Source organism: Pseudonaja textilis, chromosome 2, assembly GCF_049901715.1.
Source record: "Pseudonaja textilis isolate UNSWEBS1 chromosome 2, rPseTex1.2, whole genome shotgun sequence".
In the NCBI taxonomy this organism is placed as follows: Eukaryota; Metazoa; Chordata; class Lepidosauria; order Squamata; family Elapidae; genus Pseudonaja; species Pseudonaja textilis.
Window position 1 is genome coordinate 220,267,978 of NC_141991.1, and position 17,553 is coordinate 220,285,530.

At 35.6% G+C, this 17,553-nt stretch overlaps 1 long non-coding RNA gene across 2 annotated transcripts in view; it reads right to left on the bottom strand.

The window, feature by feature from the left end:
• The window catches only part of LOC148127377 (uncharacterized), an 83,285-nt gene that overhangs the window by 24,987 nt on the left and 40,745 nt on the right, over positions 1 to 17,553 (bottom strand). The window contains exons 2-3 of one of the 2 annotated variants that reach the window (XR_015742274.1): positions 12,230 to 12,315; positions 3,419 to 3,839 (exon numbers count right to left, since the gene is read on the bottom strand). This is a non-coding gene — a long non-coding RNA (uncharacterized LOC148127377). Of the gene's footprint in view, positions 1 to 3,418; positions 3,840 to 12,229; positions 12,316 to 17,553 lie in introns of those variants that run through there. The other variant, XR_015742275.1, reaches the window with a different exon arrangement.

Consider the following 17,553-nt stretch of genomic DNA (forward strand, 5'->3'; position numbering starts at 1 on the left):
ATGGCTAATAATTGGCCCCTTCTTATGTCTTCAGCAAATATATTAATGTTTTGTTTCTTCAGTCATAGGCCTCAGTGCAAGCTTTGACAACACTTCTGTAATCATTTTATTATAAAATGTTCTATTTTAGATTAAGCACATAGTAAAATATAAGCCTCCTTGGAGGTTAACCAATAAAACAGCATGTCATTATTATTTTTTTAAAAAAATGGAATTTCAAATATTGCATATTTTGTTTTGTTTTAAGGAAGGATTATTAAATGCAATTTTTACTGGTAATATATAAATGGCACATTAAAAAAAAACTTTCCTATATCACTTCTCTACCAAAAGGGTTTGAAATCTGAGGTGTCATTCTTCATTTGGACCTTGAAAGCATTAGGAGTTGTTTTACAGCCCTTCCAAAAATTATAGCTGTATCAAAATTTGTTACTAAAACAAGAAGAAAATTGCTAAAAGCATGAAAAATATCCATAATAATTTATTGAATTAATTTAAGTTTGGCGAGTATCATTCAAGGACTATACAGAGGAGGCTGAGCTTTTCCCAGTTTGATTGGCATGGGTATGTGTACACATATAAGACCAAATAAAGCTTATGATGGGGACACAGTGGATCATAAATTTGCAGCACACTGGAGGTGAGAGAATGAATTGTAAAGTGTAGTAATTTTGTTCTATCTTCCAACTCAGATAATAAATTGTTTTGTATTACTTTTGATTGTGTCATATACAATTATTTTGTATTAATAAATTTGTGAGTGAAGTGTCAACTGATCTGATAGATGCAAAAAAGAACTCCAAACTTCCACCAATACTTCGATCTTATGTGCTATTCTTAGTTTTCCCCTTGGAGAAAGAGGGACAATTGCACTGCTTCTATATGAAGTTCACAATTTAATAATTAAAGAAAATTTCTGGGAATTTCAAGAAATCCAAAGAGACTGACCTGAAGATAATATACCCCATACCTCTATCTAAGGCAGGATATTCAGGGTATTATGAACTCAAATCTGGGGCAATGCTTTGTCTACACTATGACAGGTTAACCAACATCAGCTGCAGTATATTCTCTCATTGAAATGACTATCTAAAATGAAAAATGTTGAGATAATTTAAATAATAATAAAATAAAACAATCAAGTAATGGTACAGTTTAGTCAACAGCCCTATGTAGTTCAGTTAAATGCATATGAAATGTTATTGAAACAACATTAATAGCAGCTGAGGAGATAGACAGGAGTTCGGGTAATCCTTGGCAATAAAAGGAAATGAGGTCAACCCAACAACTAATTGAAATTTAATGTACTTCTTTGATTTATTTTCTGAGTCATGGGTGGGCTATCGATACAGTAAGATTGCTATTGTTTTCATCTGCATTTTCCATAAGTTAGCAGGTCAGTTTACTTTCACCTTGAACTGATGAGAATAAGTGAATAATTGAGAATAATTCAATAATTCCCCATGGCACAACATTTAGCAAGATGAATCTCAAACAGATTGCCCCTCCCTAAACTTATAGCTCATTGAATGATTTATTGATATAACCATGTAACAGAAAATAAACACATTTCTACTGTTGGAGGATAAGTGGGTGGGTCTTGGCATCTCTCACAAGTATTTAAAATACATTTTCCCCAATCCCATTTAGAAAGAGTCAGTATCTCTTCTGGATGTTGAAGAAACCTGACAATGGATCTGGAAAATAAAAGGGGCATTGTATTGTAGGGTGTTTGCAAAAAGTGATTTACATACTGAAGAAGATCTTTTATGAATTACATGGACAAAGGAAAAGAGGTGTAGGGAGGAGGGGGCAGCTGCAATGGCTCTCCACCACAGTGCATGTTGATGAATCCCTGGCACATGTTAATTAATGCCCTATTGTGCTTGGCAGCTTACCAAGGACTGTGACTGCAGACAGAATTATCCTTTAGACTAACAGAGGCTTAGAATACATATTGAAAGAGAGGAAGAAAAAGATTTGTATTTATACAAGTGACATTTTTTCCCAAGGAATGGACTTCCCCACTTCTTTTAGTGCAATTCACGGAGACAAACTGCCATCTATCATAATATTTTAACACTGCAGAAATAAAACCTTATAAAGCATGTTAAAAAAAAAATAACAGCACCAAACCACAAGTGGAGAACGGTCAGTAACTATCTTTTCTTGTTTTCACACCCACACATGTCTATCTGCAGATACAGCCACAAAGCAATGATTATCTGGCATAAAACGCTCTCTCCACAGAAAAGCTTATATTGCAAAGCAATACTCAAGGATATTTGCTCAAATTATAGACAGATACATCTGGTTTGTGTGATTGCCATTTTTTGTTATATTTGCTTCCCTCTTCCCCCCACCCCAGCCTTTCTTTGTCCTAGTAAAATATCACAGAGGGGAAACTGATGGCAAAATTCTCTGAATAGAATTAATTGTTGCATATGAACATTCAGTACATTTTTATTCAAATTGTATGATATACTTGCATGCACACATAAAACAAAGACACACAAACATATACATACTATTATCATTATTATTGATATTATAACTAGAATATAAGAATATTAATTAAAAATAATCTTTATATAGTATGGAACATATAGTTTCTGTAAATAAAGTCAAGAAAATGAAATGAGTGTATTATTACGAATTGTCTGACCCTTTACCTAAATGTACAACCAATGTACAAGATGTCATGAACATATACAAATAATATTATATGGACAGTATAAAATTAAAGTGTTTGGAAAACATTACAAATAGTTGGACTAATATGTAAACAAAACCAAACACTGTGAAAAGGGAAAAACTTCTACTTAATGTCATTATTTAAAAATAATGTCAGAAAAAAAAATCATTGCTGCCATTTAATAAAATAATACATTCAGAAATAATATAATTTAGAAACTTTATCCACTGTATATATCAAGACAATATAGCTTATTTATGATTTATTTCAATTGTTGAAGCCCCAAAACTGCCGATAGGTGGAGTAATCTAAATGGAAGGACAGGTTTTTTTTTTAATGAGCATTATATCTTAACCTTAAACACAGAAGTTCTATCCAGAATTTAAAGTTGACCCTTTTAGTTCTGCAAGAAATGAGATCTTCACCTGGATATGCATGCCTCTAACCAATCACTCTAAGTGGAGGGAGGATTCTACGCATTGACAGGATATAAGTCTTTTCTAAATTTCATTTCAACTGTCTTCAGTTTTATGAATCAAGAACAAGCCTGGAAAGATTTTATAGTAAGATTCTAGAGACTAGTAGTCCAAAATTATGTGTGTGCAGTATTAAATAGTCAAAACAAAGAAGACAATTTCTGCATAAAAACATTAGCAGGCAAAATCAAACTCTTAACTATTTATTTGAAAATTATTTTTGTTTATTTCATTTTGGTACCAACTACAAAAATCTGGATTCTAACAGTCATAAAGTAGGGAGGGGAAGGGATAAAAGAATAACAGACTAACAGAGTTAAAAGGGCCTTTGGAGGTCTTCTAGTCCAACCCTCTGCTTAGGTAGGAAACCAGATACCATTTCAGAAAAATGGTTATCCAGTCTCTTCTTAAAACTTCTAGTGTTGGTGCATTCACAACTTCTGGAGGCAAATCGTTCCTCTGATTAATTGTTCTAATTGTCAGGAAATTTCTCCTTAGTTCTAAGTTGTTTCTCTCCTTGGTTAGTTTCCATACGTTGCTTCTTCCTGCCTTCAGGTGCTTTGGAGAATAGTTGATCCCTTTTTCTTGGTGGCTTTCCCTTAGATATTGGAACACTTCTATTATGTCACTCCTAGTCCTTCTTTTCATTAAAGTAGACATACCCATTTCTAAGGGAAGGGAAGGGAGATATTATCTTAGCAATTTTTCCTGGAAATGAACAGATACTGTATATAATAATAAATAACCCTATGTGGTTGCTTATACAGACACATATGCACACACACACATCCCAGGAACACACAAACAGTGATTATGGCTTGAAGAAGCGAAGTTTTCACATATGTTAAAAATTGCCTCGTTAACAGATATTTGAAAAACTTGTGATTTCACAAAATTGGTGAAATCAATTAATCATGTGGATTAATCAAATACTTTCAGCCTAGTTTAAAAACTCAAATTGGGAGTGTAGCATAAATGAACTTAACAGAAATCTTTAAGGAGTGATGGAACAGCTGGGAAATGCACAATTTCCAATCATCCCCAGAACAACCTTTCTGAATAGCACTAGTACAATGTAGAAGCTGGGGGGAAACTGATGATTTGTCATCCAGTGTTAGTAAATTTGGCCTGCAGCTTTTCTAGTTCCATCACAGCTGTTACCAGAGAAGAGCAAGCCTTTGAATTTAGGTGATGGATTTCACTTTTGAGGAACAATGAATTATTGAACAGTGCTCAATTTTTAATGTTTTTTTTCTGAATTTTCTACAAACTAGGAAGAGATTTCCCATTCACTTAAAATGGAAGTGATTAGAAGTAGAATAATCTGAAGAACAGTAATGAAAAATACTAAATCTTGAAATAGCAGGAGAGTAGAAATGCTAAGAACAAAAGATGGAAGATTTTAAGGTACAGTAGTGGGCAGCTTCACACTTTGTTCTCCCATTCCTATACTCAATGCTGAAATACTACAGAAAACAGCCAGTGTCAAAATTTTAGAATCACCATATTACAACAGGTCTGATAGAAACAATAAAGATCTGTAAATATATTTTAAAAACAAAGGCACAAGTCTTCATGTGACTTCTTTTTAATCAGGCACAACAGCTTATATAGTATATATCTGATATTTTAGGCAATCTGACTTTCTCCAGTGACTGCTGTTGTCTCATAATTACACTTTTAAAAGGTGACTAGATAATTTATTTTAATGTGCCAGCCATGACTAAGCTGGTAGACAATAGGAAGGTTTAAGTGCCCTATGGCACTTGACTGAATTCTACCTTTTCACCAAACTGGTAAGATGCTATTTCATATCTCCAACAGATTTAAAAGAAAGGTGGGAGAAGACAGAAGAAAAGGGATTTGGAGTTATAACTGATTGCTTTATCATTTAATCATAGTAAATTATTACTTGGGTTTTCCCATTGTAGTATTTTTATGAAGTGAGTTTCATATCAGAACTCTTTATTCATTTTCTCTCCCAAGAGCAGGTACAGTTAAAAGCAACTTACTGGAGTTGCTAAGACCAGAAATGATATAACCTAGGTATTTCTCAATGCTCATCCTTCTAACTCTGCTGGTTTACTCTTCACATCCATTTTGTTATTTTCATGTATTTATTATGACTGCTACATTTTTTTGAAAGACCCTATATTCTTCCAAGAAACTCAGAATATACATATGGTTATTTCTTAATATTCTTACAGGAATAATCCTATGTAGTAGAGTAGAGTAAGGAATATAACTTTTCCATGGCGATTTGCTATGATTCATAAGAAAGTGGAAATCTGAATGTGTTTCTGATCTTTAAAAGTAACAGAGGATGAAGAGAGACAACATTTTTCGTAGTGATAACTTAGCACAGTGTGTGTGTAACCACTTGGCATATATGTATTGTCTTTCCAAGTGGTTGACAATTGCTATATCACTTCCGTTAGTTTCCATGATTTCTGATCAATTGTAGAAATGGAATACATTTTCCCCACCACTTAATGGGACAAAACAGGCAGTTGATGTGCCAAGTGCTGATGTACCATGTTAAATTATCTTTTCATAATGATTATCTGTACTACTCCACTCTGGGCACGATTTTACAATCTGACCCTTATTTTTCCTACAATAATCCAACCCAATTTTTCTCCTCTGTCAAAGCGTAGTAGGCTGAAATGATCACATCACCCACCTTATTATGAGCATGTTTGAGTCTAGATATTTTCAGCCCCCCTTTTAAATTTGCAGAAGGCATAATACTTACTTCTTTAGATCGAGTAACTCAGATATTCAGACCTGCCTGTTATCATGCCACAATCATTCTGAATACTCTCTATCTAATAGAAATAAAGCTTTCAGCAACTACATTCAACTGTTAGGATGCTGGCCCATGATTGCACATAATGGAATTCAAAGCGCTGATTTAAGCTTAGTAAGTTAGTAAACGTGGAAAGATACCTTTACTTCTAATATTACTTACACGCTTCCTCTCATGGATATGGACATGATTTGTAATTTCTTTACAGGTGATTTTAAAAAAACTTTAGATAAGTAGAGCATACTTAATTAGAGCAAATAAAATATAATTGCAAACATGCTAATTCGAAAGGAAGGAGAATCTTTGCTTTCATACAAACACAAAATATTTAGGTGTACCACATAGACAGAAACGTTATTTAATGGGGCATACAACTCATTCTGCTAACTTTAACTTACAATTACAATCTATTTATTATCTCCCCTTCTACCTTACCTATCTATTTAGTTTGGAAGAAATATCAGTAATCTAAACTTTTCTTAAGAACTAATTGGCTCTTGGCTATGACTGAGATAATAGAAAAACTCCTCACTTAATACAAATAACATTGCCTTAATTTTCATGTAGGTAATTATTTTGAACACATTGCATGTATGAATTTTTCACAGATTTATATATTTATTTTATATGACTTCTCATTTGGAGCATATGAAACTAATCCCGTAAATACCTTAGAAAAAGATAAAATAGAAGCTGAAATGAAACCAACAATGACCAAGATATAGACTTAACTACACCCCGCTCCCAGAGATTTAACAACAAAACCAAGTTTGTAAGGCTTTGTAGAAACCTATTGGAGTCAGGTAATCTCTGGGGAAATGGTGCTGCAGAGGTTGGGTGCCATGACAGAAATGGTTCTCATCTATGGACACACCGGATCACACTCCTAATTGACAAATCAGAGCTTGGCTCTTCTCTTAGGGAGAGATAGTCCCACAAATAACATGGCCCTATGCCATGGAATGCCTTATAGGCCACTAACACATCTTGAAATGTACCTGAAAGCATATTGGTAGCCAATGCAGCTTGTAGAGCACAGATGCCATGTATGCCAAATGAAAGGTGTCCGTAGTTGCTTCTACCACTGAATTTTGCACCTGCTTAAATTGTTGAATACTCTTCAAAGATGGTGTCATGTAGGGCATGTTACAGCTGTCCTTGCTTATAACAATGCATAGGATGCTTGTATCCTTTCTGAGTGCATCTACTGTTTGACAGTGTTCACACAAATCAGCTTCTAGAAGGGGATTTTTCAGCTTGTTGAACAGCTTTCTAGTCACATACTACAACTGACAATCTAGTGCTATGTTTCTCAAACTTGGCAACTTGAAAAGCTGTGGACTTCAACTGCCAGAATTGGGCTAAGACTGAGCTCTTCTGGAGAAGGATCCATTGAAACCATCTTCCTTGTCCTGCTATATTGCTTTTTTATCTTTCTTTATTAAACAAAGTATTCAGGTATTTCTGAATTATTCTATGTACAGCTGTTATTGAGAGTCAGTTTAGTGGTTAAAGGAACTAGAAACCAGGAGACCATGTGTTCTAATTCCACTTTAGGATCAAGGACAGCTGGATGACCTTGGGCCAATCACTCTCCCTTAGCCTAGGAAGATGCTAATGGCAAATAGTGATCTAGGAAGGTGCTAATGGCAAATAGCAATGAAATCTTGCCAGGAAAACTGCAGGGACTAGTCTAGGTATTCACCAAGGGTTAAGGCCAGGGGTGGGATTCTACCAGTTCGCACCTATTCGCTAGAACCGGTTGTTAACATTCTAAGCAGTTTGGAGAACTGGTTGTTAGAAGAAATTACTGGCCTAATCCTGTAAGGAAGGCAGGAAGGAAACATTCTGGTGTTGCTTACAGAAACTGCCTCTCCATTAGCCCTTATTACATTCTTGGCAGGACTAGACTTTCTGTCTCAGGAACTTCTCTGGAATATTTTCCCCCTCCTTTGCTGGTACTTTGCTTGTGTGGAGTGACCATTCAAAGTTACAATGACACTGAAAAAAGTGACTTATGACCATTTTTCACACTTATGACTGTTGCAGCATCCCTACAGTCATGAGAGGCCAGGCGAGGAGATGTGTGCCTCGATATGAGTGATATTGAGTTGGCCACGCCCAGCCAATAACATGACCACCAAGCCATGCCTACCCAGTCACATGACCACCTAAGCAACGCCCACTACCTAAGCCACACCCACAGAACTGGTTGTTAAAAAATTTGAATCCCACCCCTGGTCAAGGCTGAATCAATCAATCAACCAACCAACCAACCAGTCAATCAATCAATCATCAGATTAGTATGGTTAAGCTTTTATGAATGTCACCAGATTAGGTTACATTGTTTGTAAAACCAGATACAATTTAATCACATCAATTATCTATATAGACAGTTTTATACATAGTTTCAATTGAAAAAAAAATGACAATCCTAGACCAGGCCTGGTCCAAAAACAGGGATTTTTTAGAATAGAATAGAATTGAATAGAATAGAATACCTTTATTGTCATTACATTCCACAAATACAATGAAATTTGAAAGCTACTCCAGCACAGTGCCCCAAACACCACGTCACAATCACACTACAGAGTTTTAAGAATTAAAATAATAATAATAATAATAATAATAATAATAATAATAATAATAATAATAATAATAATAATAATAATAATAATACTAAATCAAAAATGCACTGCTTGATTCAAGGCAATTACTGCCTTGGAAAAGAAACTGTTTCTCAATCTATTAGTCCTCATTTTAAGACACCTATAATGCCTTCCTGATGGTAACAGATCAAAATATGAATGTCTAGGATGAGAATGGTCTATGGAGATTTTTAGTGTTCTAGAGAAGAGTCTGGTCTTTGCAATCTCTTCTAAAGAAGAAAGAGAGCAACCTGTTAGATGGGCACGGACGAAGAAGGAGTGGACCCAGGAGTACAAGGAACTCTATTTACAACCAGAATCAAAAGCCACAAATGTGGCCAGCCGTTTTTTTATAGCCGGCACTGTCCAACACTTCAGCCACTGATGGGGCTTCAATCTTCCCAGTAGTGGCTGAAACCAGTAAGTGGAATCTGATGATAAGTGGATTTCATGATAACCACCTCTAATCATTTAGAGTAGACATTGACCATGATTAGGAACATTTGTCCCTGGCAGGGTCCTGCAAAGTCTATGTGTATGTGACCCCATGGTGTTGAGGGCTTTTCCCACTTAAGGAGGGGTGCTGCGGGAGGGACCAGTTGGGATTCCTGACATGGTGAGCATGTGGCGACCCAGGTTTCAATATCTTTGTCTTTCTCCAGCCACCAGAAGTAACTCCTCTCTAGGGCCTTCATTTTTACTATCCTGGGGTGCCTTTCATGTAGTAATCCCAAAATTCTTTCCCTTAATGTTATGGTACCACCACCATTTCTCCCCATAACAAACACCCCTTTAATGCAGACAGCTGTAGATGTCTGTCTTTGAATGGTTTGAATTCCTCCCCTTCTGTCTTGTTTGGCCACCCCCGCCATACCCAGTTCAAAACTCGCGCCAACGTTTTGTCCTTTGTCCACTGCCATCACTAATCCTGGTTTGAAACATTCTACAAGGAATACGGCAGTCGCAGGAGCAGGGTCTTCCACTAGGTCTGGCAGGGGACACCTGCTGAGCTTGTCGGCATGTGGAATGTCCTTTCCTGGTCTGTGTAGAAGGCTATAGTTATATGCTGCCAGGAAAACTGTCCATTTTAGCTTTCTTGGTGATAAGATGTTGGCTGTGGGTTTGTCTCCTGAGAGAATGCTGAGCAGTGGCTTGTAGTTAGTGACCAACTCGAAGTGTCTGCCCTATAGGCATTCATGAAAATGTTTCACTCTGGCTATGGCGGTGAGGGCTTCTTTGTCTCTTTGGCCATAGTTCCTCTCTGCTTTTGACAAAGTTCTAGAATAATAAGCTATGGGGGCTTCCTTTCCATTTGGTAGTCTATGGCTCAGAACTGCCCCGATGCCATATGGGGATGTGTCACAGGTTAACCATAGAGGCAGGGTCTCGCTATATTGCATCAAGACTGTGTCCAAGGTTAAAATGTCTTTTATTTTGGACAGCATGGTGTCCTTGGGGGTCCCCACTTCCAGGTTGTATTTTTATCCAACAGTCTATGTAGTTGCTCCACTAAGGTCACCTTCTGTGGTAAGAATATGTTATAAAAGTTTAATAATCCCAAGAATACTTGGAATTCCCCTTTATTCTGTGGGGTGGGGCTTCCTTAATTGCTTTCAGTTTCCTGTTCATGGGTCAGATGCCTGACCCATTGATTTGGAAGACCAAAAATTCTATGCTCAGTATGCAATGTGGCATTTGTTCCTTTTAAACTTGAGTCCCGCTTCTTGGAATCTTTCTAATACTGTTCGGACCCTGTCCATTATTTGAGGCTTATCTTTGGCTGAGATAATTACATCATCAAAGTAAGGAACTACTCCTGGCAGACCTTGTAGCAGCCTTTCCATTATGCTTTAGAAAAGGCTGGGGGTTATGCTAACTCCAAATTGCAGCCGGTTGCACTTGAATGAGCCCTTGTGGGTTATGATAGTTTGGGCTTCAGTGGTTTCTGCATCCACAGGCAATTGTTGATATGCCTGTGCTATGTCCAACTTAGCAAAAATCAATGAATGTAGTAGGTGCTGGACTACTGGTACTGGATATGCACTCTGTTGTAGAGTGATATTCAGAGTACTCTTGTAGTCTCCAAAGATTCTGATTGAATCTGTGAATCAGGCTTTACAGGGGTCACTATAGGGGTCTCCCATTTTGTGTGGTCTACTGGCTCAAGGATGCTTTGAGCTACCAGTTTGTTTAATTGTTCTTCAACCTTGGGTCGCAGAGCAAAAGGGACTCTCCAGGCCTAAAGTCAGACAGGGGCTATATTGGGGTCTAGGTTAAAATTTATTGAGGTCCCTTATACTTGCCCAGTTTGCTGCTGAAAACATCAATTAAGTCCACAGCTTTTCAAGTTGCCAAGTTTGAGAAACATAGCACTAGATTGTCAATTGTAGTATGTGACTAGAAAGCTGTTCAACAATTAAGATCCAGTACCATGTGGGAAGTCCACTTTTTGCTTCCTCACCCAAATGAAGATGTTGCATGTGAACTGGACATGGTTAATATGGTATTAATCAACTCAGAGGCTCTGAGGAATCCAGGTATAATTTCATTTCATATAATTTCACTTAATATAATTTGAAGGATAAAGAGGATCCTAATATTTAAATGAAAGCCCAGGACTGACTTTGCACAAGTCAGTTCATATTTATGCTGTTTCCAAAATGAGAACGATTGCTGGAACTCTGCATGATAATAAATGGCAATTCAGCAAGCATATGCTTGCCCATGAGTAGCAGAGTTTTGCAGAATTTCTTTTCTGAAGGCTAAGAATTATGTTCACAGCTTGAAATATTGGAGCTGGTTATCCAACAGACTGAGGACAGACTGCTGTGTTCCTATGGAATTAGGAATTTGGTCACAGCATGCTGGTTTATTGAGACATGTACATGCTCCTCCCACACCTCTTAGGTTTTAAATCCTGTACAAGGTATATAAAGAAACAAACAGAAAGAACTAGCTTTTGGCAAATAGGAATTGTGAAAATGGAAAATGGGAAAATGTTAGGATAATTTAGTCCTTCCACCTCTACCCCCATCCCCAAAATCATAACTTTATGAAGAATAAAATTCCTATACTCTTCTCTACAAAAGGAATTCTACTTACACTAGAGCAGATTTTGCCCATCTAGAGGTGGATTGTTTTGTTTGACTTACAATAACTTTTCCTAGTTCCAAACAGAAATTATTTACATTATTTACCATGAAAACCTTTTAGCTTTGAGATGCCAAGGATGAACCTAGGATCTTACTGTATTTATAACATGGCCTGTTCTGTTGACCCATATTTAGTTTTCATTAGAATTCTGCTATGTGTAATGTTCATTGTCAGCCACTGCTTTGTGATCTATATGGAGAAAAGAAGGATTCAGCATGCAATGCTACTGTTTCCTGTAGCTTTCTTGTTCTATCTGCTTGGAGACAGTTAATATTGATTATTTTGGTTGTAGGAGATTAGGGTTATTAGATTGGGAAGATGTTAAAGCAGGTAATGCCATTAAGACAGAAAAATAACTTTGGGAGAATGCATTTTCATAGACTTTGGAATCATTGTAGTTTCTATTATTTTACTGTAGCAAAAGCAACTGGACAAGGGTACAAATTACCTTGAATAGTAGCAGATTCCTCTTTTCTAGATGCATTTCGATGGTGGTTGGTAAGGCCTCTGTTGGCAATGCTTTACACTGAATTGCTGCATAGGAAAAAAAAGGTTGGTTCAAAAATACAAATAATTGCATCTCTTATCGTTTCTTCTGTGATAAGTTTGTCATGCTCTTTACTGTTGCTTATGCTAAGATCCCAGTAATTTTCAACCAGTGGTATGTGGATCCCTGGGGGCCTGTGATGTTGTCACAGGAGGTCTGAACGCTTGAAGAACTGTTATGATTTAAATCTTGAGTTAGGTTCGGTTGTCTGTGGCCATAGTCTATGGCCATAAAAGGTATTTTAAAGCAGGTCTGCGGTGAAGAAAATGTTGAGAATCACTACCTTAGAACCCTTACCTGAATAACGAAAGAAAAGGAAGGCTGGAAAAAATGCTTGGCTTCAGAGGAGGCTTATTTGCCCATTGTCCCTAACTTCCAGGAATTCAGGGCATTTCTGAACTTTCCTTCCACATACCTAATCTTGAACACCTTTCCTGACATCTGTAAGCAATATAAAGAATGTCAAATAAATGCATAGCTTCAAGGGCAGGTTCCTGGGAAGCAAAGGGGTACTGATGTACCAGTGATTTTTAATCTTGTTCTCCTTGTTCTATGAGCTTCTAATAATTCATTCAGATGAATTATTTGGAAGTTTCTGTATATGAATCTTTAACAGAAAGCAAACAATTGCTGAGAATAGTATGTAGCTATACTTCACTTGTCTTCAGGTTTACTCAGTTTTGGTTTACCTCTGGGTTATTCTTTTATTTTGACCTTTGAATTGAACTTTTGATAATGTTGCTGTTTCTTCTCACTGGCTTATCAAAATATGTGGTCTGTTTAGCTTCCTTAGGTAGGACATTTTGGATATCTAGGGTGCTTTTACAAAAAACCTTAGCTGCCAAGTCTTTACTGTACAGATAGCACACTTTTTATAACTCTTAATTTTACAAAATTAATGTCCAAAAGTGAATTGTAATAGCTCTATTCATAGCTAAAGATATTATATTACTAAGGAAGAATTATGCCCTTCTTCAAAGTATGAGAGGTTAAAGAAACACTATTTTGTGCATGGAAAAAAGATTGTATAGACTAGAAAGAGACCAAAAATGTGTGAGGAAGTTTTTGTGTGTGTGTGCTGCTGTTTAATAAATATTCACAATTTTTTACTCTTTCACTCTAATATTTCACTTTATTAAAGAAATATTTTAAAATGCCATATGGTTCTAACTTAGCTCTAGACACTAGCCAGTTAATAGTCTCACTAAACATTAGACAGATATAAGAACAGAAATGACCATCACTCAGTTCATGTACAAGTAAGTGAAAAACAACAACTGTTGGCTTTTTAAAAGGTACAATTTACCTATTAGTCATGGATTGACCAAGAATGGTGTTTGTTTTCTGTACTTTGTTTTTGACTGTATCGGATTAATCTTTATTAATTCTGAATCCAATACTAATAAATGCTACTTAAAAAAAAATGTATGACTTCATTGAAGTGCACTTATTATCTTCTTTAAACTGAGATATGCTTTTTTAACTGAGCTGTAGATCAGGACATCTGAAATCTATGCAAATGTCAATGAAATGAATAATTCTGTGCAGCTTCCATCAGCTTTTCATTTTGAACACCAACAAAATATGTTTAAATCCATTGATTGTGTTGGAATTAGAGGAACTTCCTCTAATGCATGTTTTGCTTTTATAGTATCCACCGAAGGTTATAGTTATTTACTTAACACTACTTGTATTTTATGGAATTATATTGTCATTTGATATTATCAACTCGTAACATATTTGTTCTTTTATAAACATTTTAACATGATTACTTTAGTGTAAGTAGTTGTTGATTGTTGCTTTTATTAGCATGGACATGTGTTTTTTAAAAATGGGGAAAATATATGAGTGCATGTTATTGTTATATATGGCAAATCAGGGAAACAAAGTAAATAAATAAGTTTGTTATTTAGAGCTCACTTACTATCTCTGGCTATGTCAGCACATTATGAAAATATGTATGTATAAAATTAGACCTTATGTATGTTTATGGAGTGTATAAATACATATTAAACATGAATGATTTATTACTGAAATATCAATGTTGCTAGATTACACAGCATGCGAGATGAGCTGTCATTAGCATAGAAAAGATACATAGGTTTTCAACAAAAGAAAGAATGAGTATGTCAGGGACTTGCAACGATTTAGGTGTTTGTATGTGTATGCACATCTTTTTTCTCTCCAGCATCCATCCCTGCCAATCTTTGTGCTGCCAGTAGGGAAACCATATCCATGGCAACCAACCGTACCATTCCTACGCACATCAATGACGCCTCCAATCTAAACTGTCAAATATTCTATGCACATCATGTAAAATAGGTCTCTGTTCCTTATACCTCTGTGCCTCCAGTTTCCGTGGCTACATGTTTATGCAAATGAGAATTGTCCTTTTTCTCTCAGGTTGATTGAACGCTGAATTTGTTTTGCACCTTGGCAAAGCAAAGCCAACACTGTCTTGCCACCTGGTCTGTCACGTAATTGTAAAGACTGCATGAGCACGATAACTGTCCAAAATTAGTCCGATTACACCATATCCTTGGATTGTGCAGGGAGAACAACCTGAATGGGCAATAAAGACATTAAACTTGGGCAAGAGACAGAAGTTATGGTTAATTGGCTCTTCAGAGTCTATTAATTTTCATTTGAAACCCTACCATTTGATCAGAGGCTAGGTGGGTTTATTAAAAAAATGAATAACGAGAGAAAATGTCCACATTCTAAATAACAAATGTGACCACTAAGATTTTCCTTGTTTTTAAGGCCTACTGCTGCTAAATCTAGGTACCTTAAATTGTCATCTTTTTAAAAAAAAATGTTGTAGCTTACAAATGTAATTTAAAAAAGGAACTCTCTACACGTCTATCTCAGATATAACCTCTCATGAGATATAAGATAACCTCTCATGAGATATAAGATTGCAGATTTACATGCCCTACATCCATACATAGATATATACTGTACATTGCATCTATTATGTTCCTTGGTCTTCATTCAAACTCTCCATATTGTTCATCATGCCTGGTTGATCTATGTGCACACATGTACACGTATGTACTTAAAAGTATGAATAGGAGTTGCATGTGTAGATACCCTACAGACTGGGTGAAAAAATAATAAAAGAGCACAAAAATCTGGAAGTATCTTTATAGTAGCATTTGAAGTTGTAGCAGTAGTGCACTTTCAAATCTTGATTTTGCAAACTATTTTGGTCATATGAAAATATTTTGTTATGATGCCCTCATTTGCTGCTGGGGATCAATTGTGTTTTTCTTTTAGTAATTCAGTGTAACACTTTACTGTGAACAAAGTACACTGCTTTCTATTTATGCATGCATTTATGCAAGCTCAGTTTCACATGTTATATCACCAAAGATTAAAGCACTAAGGCGCATAAGGACAATTCTATTGTATCTCTGCAACTCCATTTTATATATTTCATATGTGTGAGAGTTCAGCCCTGGAAGAAGAAATACAGCTAAAGCTTTATATCAGCATGTTTAGCATGGGGTAGAGATTACCAAGAAGCAGCATGCTATCCATTTTCAAATATTTGAAGGACTGTCATAAAGATGACAGAGCAAATTTGTTTCAGTTGCTCCAGAGTTATAGCTTACACCAACAAGCTCAAAATAGAAGAAAGAAGATTTTGAGATAACATTAAGAAATTTCTAACAATTGTTCATCAGCAGAACAAATAAAAAGCTATGGATTCTAACGTCTGAAATTATCTGAAATTTCCATTAAAGATGCTTAAATAAGAGATTTTCTGCATTAACAACGGTATTGACTAGATGATGATGATGATGATGATGATGATGATTATAATGATTATTATTATTATTATTCTTTTGAACTGGTAGATAAGGACTCTCATAACTCTCACTGAAAACATACTAGGAGTCCTCTTTTAAGAAGAGATTAGACAACCAACCTCTGAAATAGTATAGGGTTTCCTGCTTGAGCAGGGGGTTAGACTAGAAGACCTCCAAGGTCCCTTCCAACTCTGTTATTCTGTGATTCATAAAATGGCTGCAGTGATCACTGTGATCAGTCTGACTATTCACAAAAACTTAATTTTAAAAAAGATGAATTGATGAAATTGTCTCCAATATAGTGTCTAGTGTTCTAATATGCTTCTACTATTTCTTCTTATTTCTGTTTCTTTCTTTTCAAACATTCAAATATTTAAGTTTGAAGCTTTGTAATATGCTACTTCCTGTTTTATAAAAAGAAACAATTAGGTTAAAAATATAAAATAATATCAGGAAGAACCTGCTAAATGCCAAAAAGGCAATTCTAGGAACCAATTTGGAAGCCAGGAATTAGCTTATTTTTGAAATCACATTGCTGTGATTGTATAATTTTTTTCAGTAGCCAGTGTCAAAGTACAGGCTTTCCTCACCTACTTTATATAAGCAGTTTTAACTGTGGCTACAATTTGATGACAATTGTGAAAAAGAACAAGGCTTCTAAGAGGGGTCCACTGCCAATGTATAATTTGATATATAAACAAACATTTAATAAAGACAGATTTCAGGTTTAAATCCAAATTTGCACTTGCTGTTTTGCAACATTGTTGGAAGTTTCTCAACCTTTCATTCATGTGTGCTGGAAGCTGAGTTTTTTAAAAAAAAGTAAATGAAAATGAATAGTTATAATATTACTTTCCAAATAATGTTCAGAATTGTATGGTAAAAAAACCTGTATTGGTATATGCTCTACAGCTACTTGGAAATCCAAATAAATAGATAAAATTATATAAGCATCTCTCTATAAGAGCTACTTTGCAAAGGAATTCTTAAAACTTTAAGCTATATTGTATTCTCATATGTTTTATTTCAATTTCCTATATACTGATATGGACATTATGATAATTCCAGATAAAACAATGCTTTTGGGAGGTAAAAAAAGATAAATGTATGCTAAGACATTATTACCACAAAGTAAATTATTATGTGATTGTATTTCACTGATCTGTTCTTCTGTCTACAGTAATGAGTGGCATTTCTTTCACTATAAGAGACTGCAATTTATTCCTATTTTGTCGGCATAGGCTAGTTTTAAAGACTTTATAGATACTGCTGACTAAGCAAAATGAAGATTCTGTGTACCAAAAAACTTGGTGCTGTGCAGGGAAAAAATATTTGGCATTTCTTCATAAAAGTTCTCATTCATTGTTGGTTCCCGTGGTTGCTGGTACATTTAGCAATAGTACTTAGACT